Genomic DNA, 5811 nt, shown 5'->3' with positions numbered 1-5811 from the left:
CCAGAGTCTCTTGTATGCCCTCCTTCTGGCAATGATCGCACACCATGGTTTTCTTATCTGCAAAGGTTTTCTTCCTATAATTCTGCCCCATAGCCTTGAATACAGCACCATTGTCCACATTACTTATGTTTACTTGAATCTACTTCTCCATTCTGAGCAACATAGAGTATGCTTTAGACACTGTAGGTAATTGTTCTAGAAGTAAAATCTGACTGCGAGCTTGCTCATAAATTAGATTTAACCCAACTAGAAACTGCATCAAATGATTAGAAGCATTCAGGTCGTCCACTGCTTTGTTAACGTTACAGGTGCATCCTGTACAAACGCATCGAGGTGTAAGTGATAGACAAAGGAGCTCATCCCACAACCTTTTCAATTTTGTATAATATTCAGTAATAGATCAATTTCCTTGTGTAACTTGCCCAATATCCCTCTGCAATTGATAAATCAGAGGACTATTACTTTCTCCATACCGCGCCTCTAGCTCAACCCAAAGTTCACGTGAAGATCCCACGTACATTAAAGACTCTACCAATTCCTTTGTCATGCAATTCAGAACCCAGGTAGTGACCATGGAATCAATGCGATTCCAGCGTTTGAACTCATCACTGTTAACTGGAGGTCATATAGCAGCCCCCTCGATGAAATCGGGTTTCATTTTTGTTGTAAGGGCTCTGTTAATAGCCCTACTCCAAGCAAAGTAATTGTTCCCGGTGAATAACACTGATACCATCACCATTCCAGGATGGTCAGACGATTAAAGTTGCATAAAATCGGGTTCTGAAACGCCACCCAAAGTGGCATCATGTTCGATAGAGGTGCTATACTCCATGGCAGAGAGAATGAGAGAAAAAAGGAACAATGGATATCGAGAGACCTTCACGACGAAGGCTCTGATACCATGAAGGAAAGGGAAATCAATGGAGAATCTGATTTAGCTGCCATTGTAGAAGCAGAATTTTGGCCAATTTTTTCATATCACGATTGCTATACAGTGTTCTCTGTTAAATACAAGGGAAAGAGATGACTGGTAACAAAATAACAAACCCAAAACCAATTAACCAACTATTTAACAAAATAAACGTAAAACTAATAAGACAGGAGAAATCGTGTTTTCATTCCTCAAATGCGCGTCTCGTAAGGAGCTCTGCTTCTCTGTTTTGTTTGTGATCAACCAATGCCAGCCTTGGATGCAATGTTGACATCTTCCATCCGAGAATTCCGAACAATTAAAACTAGAATGCACTTAGTTGTTACCCGTGTGGATCATACGAAAGATAATCTGATACCTGTGCTATCTTTTTGATAAGTCTTAACTCTTTGACCTCCATGGATGAGGGCGATGCAGTCGATCAATGATCTGCATCCAACTTCATGTATGGTCAAATCTTGGAAATGAAATATTACTTTTTCGTAGAGCACCTGAAATTTCAAAACAAAAGCAAGTGATTAAAAAACCATTTGATTTGCAGAAATAGGATTTAAAAGTACTACAAAATCAAGAATCTGTGTGATGGAATGAATTACAGTTACACATACGGCTGCCTTGGAAAGAGGATTAGGCATTGCAGAATGACATCCCTGGCCGTAGGATGAGTCATTATATCCATGAATCTGGTGGACAGAACTCTTGTCGTAGCCATGGCATGAGGCAACGACTTCTTCACCTTTTTGATGAGTTTGATGATTGAACTTGCTCTGTCCAAACCATAAATCATCATCAGTTTTTATATTTGACTAATTAGTACATCATAAGTAAAAGAATGTTTGCATTATAATTACCCTTGTTTAGTGAATGCTGCACTTAGAAAGTATTTGCCCTGCGACAAGACCCTCCAAACGAGTGAATCCAACTGATGGCCTTCGCACGCCTCAACGAGCATGTTTTAGAGACAATGCAACCGTCTACCCAACATCAACCTGAATACAGAGTCTTAAAGTATGGAAACCAAACTCTCCTTCTACTTGCTATCATCCCCTTTGATAATTTCTTCCAAGAGGTTTACATCAAGATCAGGTCTGGCCTGTGGGAACCGCTGCCTCCTTCCTTGCTTAGGCCGGCAACTAGGAATCCTTGTAATGTACTTCATCAGATATCCAAATTTGTGTCGCATCATATGACTGAATCTTGGAGCTGCAGCACATGGGAGTGGTCTGCTGCTGAAATGGTGGCTCAAGTGATTAGATTTATGTTGATGATCCATGAGATTCTGATCATTACTCATGTACTTCTCTCATGCAAGAAAACAATCAAGAAACTTAAAGATTCAAGTTTCCTTTAATTCTTTGTGATTCTCGATCAACAAACACAAACAAGAAAATAACTCGATAGGAAGAAACTGTAAGAACTAAGAAAAGAAAATACCATGATGAAAATCAAGTTTCTGTGATTTATCAAACATCATTAATTTAAACAAATCAGTACGTTAAGGAGTCGTCCCAAAATTTTGACAAATACATCCTTAAAATCACTTTATTGTCATCCCTAAGTTATACTTTATATATTGGAATTTTGATTAGAAAGTTATGATAATAATACTTTTCAGATGAATATTTTTCAGTACTACAAAAATTATACAATCGAATATTAGGAGCCCGACTTTTTGAATCTAGCTTTGGAATGGATCTGATCAGATCCTAAAAGTATCTTAATAGGTCGAGTTTTAAATCCTGAGAAATCTATCCCTAAATTTAGGAAAAAGTACATTTTTAGTCATACATGATAGAGAGTGTTGTATTTTTTGTCCATAATTTACGGACTTACCACATTTAGTCCGATAGGATAAATATTGTAATATTTTTGGTCCTATAGAATAAAATTTATAGCACATTTGGTCCCATAGAATATAAACAACTGTATGAAAATAATAGAACTTTTAATCCTACACGATAGGTGTGTTGCATTTTTTATCACATAATTTATGGGATTGATACATTTAATCCCATAAGATAAATATTGTAGCATATTTTATCTCATAGGATAAAACAATTTTATAAAAAAATTGCACTTTTAGTCCTATATGATAGGATGTGTTGCATTTTTTGACACAATTCGCAGACCAAATGTGCCACAATTTGTTTTTAAAGGACCAAATATGCCATAATTTTTATCCTAAAGGACCAAAAATACTACAATATTTTTTCTATGGGACTAAATGCGCTAAGTCCTTAAATCGTGGGACATACCCTATCGTGTGGGATTGAACCTGCAAATTTTCCAACTATAGGATAAAAAATATGCCATAATTTTAATTTTATGGGACCAAAAATACTATAATATTTAGGCAAATTTGCAAAATTAGATAGGGGGATGACAAAACTAGTCTTGTAAGTATGGGACTGGCAACTTTAATCCGATAAATTTTAATTTAGTAGCAATTTGAGTTATTCTGACCAAAAATCGCTAAATTTTAGCCAAACGAACGGGAATTTAGGGTTTCGACTGGCAACTAGGCTCGAATTAAATACGTGACATCCCTGTAGGAAGCTGACAAAAGAAAAGGTCAAAAAAAAAAAAGCCCTCTTTCACCTTTCTCTCTCTCTCTACCTGTATCAAAGGAAGTGAATGAAAATGAAAATTAGTTGAGGGGGGGTGAGAATGAAAATGGAAATTGGTTGAGGGAAAATGATAGGTTGGCAAAGGCGAAAATTTGATCAAAAGACCGTGTCGGGGTCGTTTACCGGGGGGGAGAAATTGAGGGATGAAATGATTGGGAGAAATTGAGAATTTGAACCCTAACATTTCATCCCTGAGTTTCTCTCTCCGGCGAACGACCCCGGCTTGGTCTTCTCACTAAAGCTTCCCTTTGCCAGCCCATCATTTTCTCTCAACCAATTTCAATTTACATTCCTTCCTCCTCAACCAATTTTCATTTCCATTACGAGTAGAGCGAATTTGAACCCTAACATTTCATTCCTCAATTTCTCTCTCCGGCTAATAACCCCACGGTGGCCTTCTAACCAAAGTTTCACCTTTGTCAACCTATCATTTCCCCTCAACCAAGTTCCATTTCCATGCACTGTTCCTCAACTAATTTGCATATCTATTCACTTCCTTTCACATGGGTAAAGAGAGAGAGAAAGGTGAAAGATCGGTCTTTATCTTTCTTTCTTTTTCTTACCTTTTCTTATGTGAGCATCGTATGAATATGCCACGTATTTAGTTCAAGCTCAGTTGGAACCCTAAATCGTAATTTGTCCAACTAAAATCTGATAATTTTTTATCTAAAGAATTAAAATTGCTATTAAATTAAAATTATCAATTCAATACTTAAGGGACTAATATTACCACCCTCTATACATAGAGGACTAATTTTATAATTTTACCTATTATTTAGTTATGAGATTAAATATGCTAAACTCATAAATTATGAATCCAAAAATACAATATACCATATTGTATGAGACAAAAAGTACCATGGTCGCCTAAATTGAATATGTCGTCATTCTTAAATTTTACATCACAGTACATAGTAGTAATTTTATGACAGGGATGTGAAATGATAAGATTTGGCCATAGGTGGGATAAAAATCTAATTATTACTTTTGTGACATAGGGATGTGAAATGATAAGATTTGGCCATAGGCGGGGTAAAAGTCTAATTATTGGAAATATTGGGGAAGTTTAACAAAGTATGAAATTAAATAGAGCAAATGCGAGAATTGATGAATTTTCCATATCTTAAAAAGAGAGGTCTATTGGAGTTGCGTGCGAGAATTCCTCCGAAGGTGTCACAGTGGCGAACGGCAGTCTGCAGATGTACTTCTGCCACTAATGCGAATGGATTGTCACAATTACCCCTTCCCCGGTGGTGATATCCTCTGTCCCTCTTGCAATTCCGATTTTGTTGAGGAATTCCAAAACCCTAACCTTAGTACTGGTATACCAGACCTTTTTTTCCCCAACACACTGTCCCTCTTCCTCTCACAATTCCTTCATTCCAAAAATCCTAACCATAGCTCCGGATCCAGCCAGAGTGGAGAATCCCCATTTGGGACTGATGCTTACGAGACCCGACTTCATATTTGTTGAGCTTTCTTGCGAATCGCCGCGCCAGCGGCATTGATTATCAGTTTGTGGTCGAGGACCATCCGTTGGCTTTCGGGTTTTCTCTTCTGGCAAATATTCTAGACTATTTCGTAGGGCTCGGATTTGAACAATTGATCCAGTAGCTAGCTGAGAATGATCCGAATCGATATGATACACTGCCAACCTCCAAGTCCGCTATCGATGCCTTGCGTGGCATGAATGTGGATGAGGCTTTGTTGAAATCGGACTTGGCGCAGTGCTCCGTATGTATGGATGACTTTGAGATGGGAACTGTTGTGAAGCAGATGCCGTGCAAGCATGTTTATCATCAAGATTGTATTCTGCTTGAGTTGCATAACTCATGCCCTGTGTGCCATATGAACTTCCAACTGATGACCCATATTACAAGAGCAAGAGTAATTCAGGCAGGAGTGGCGTTTCTCAGAGGAATGATGGCTATAATAACGATGATGTTGATTTGGCTAGGATTTCAGATGGGCAAAGGATGGAAGAGAGAGATTCACCATAATCTTGCCTTGATTATTTGGAGGATTTTGTTCTGGATCAGGTCCGAATTGAGTGGTGAGGGAAGTTTGACGCCCTCTTAGCTCGAGCTGCTAAATACATCAATATGGAAGACGCTTAGGCGGCTAAAAGAGAGAATCGAGGGGAAAACAGGAAGGAGTTAGGGAGGAGGCCCCCTTCAAGAAACAACGCAGAGATTTCAAAGACAAGAAAACATCCTTCCACAGGATTTAAGCTATTTATACCCCTGTCACAGT

At 38.1% G+C, this 5811-nt stretch overlaps 1 pseudogene; it reads left to right on the top strand.

Annotated features, from left to right (window-relative positions):
* The first annotated feature begins 1856 nt into the window (after positions 1-1856).
* Positions 1857-5608, top strand: LOC148786607 (E3 ubiquitin-protein ligase RING1-like; annotated as a pseudogene).
* The last annotated feature ends 203 nt before the right edge of the window (positions 5609-5811 follow it).

This window comes from Sesamum indicum, linkage group LG10 (genome assembly GCF_026168435.1).
Source record: "Sesamum indicum cultivar Baizhima isolate 11 linkage group LG10, ASM2616843v1, whole genome shotgun sequence".
In the NCBI taxonomy this organism is placed as follows: domain Eukaryota; kingdom Viridiplantae; phylum Streptophyta; class Magnoliopsida; order Lamiales; family Pedaliaceae; genus Sesamum; species Sesamum indicum.
The sequence above is the reverse complement of the archived record's forward strand: the minus strand, read 5'-3'. Positions and strand labels throughout refer to the sequence as shown.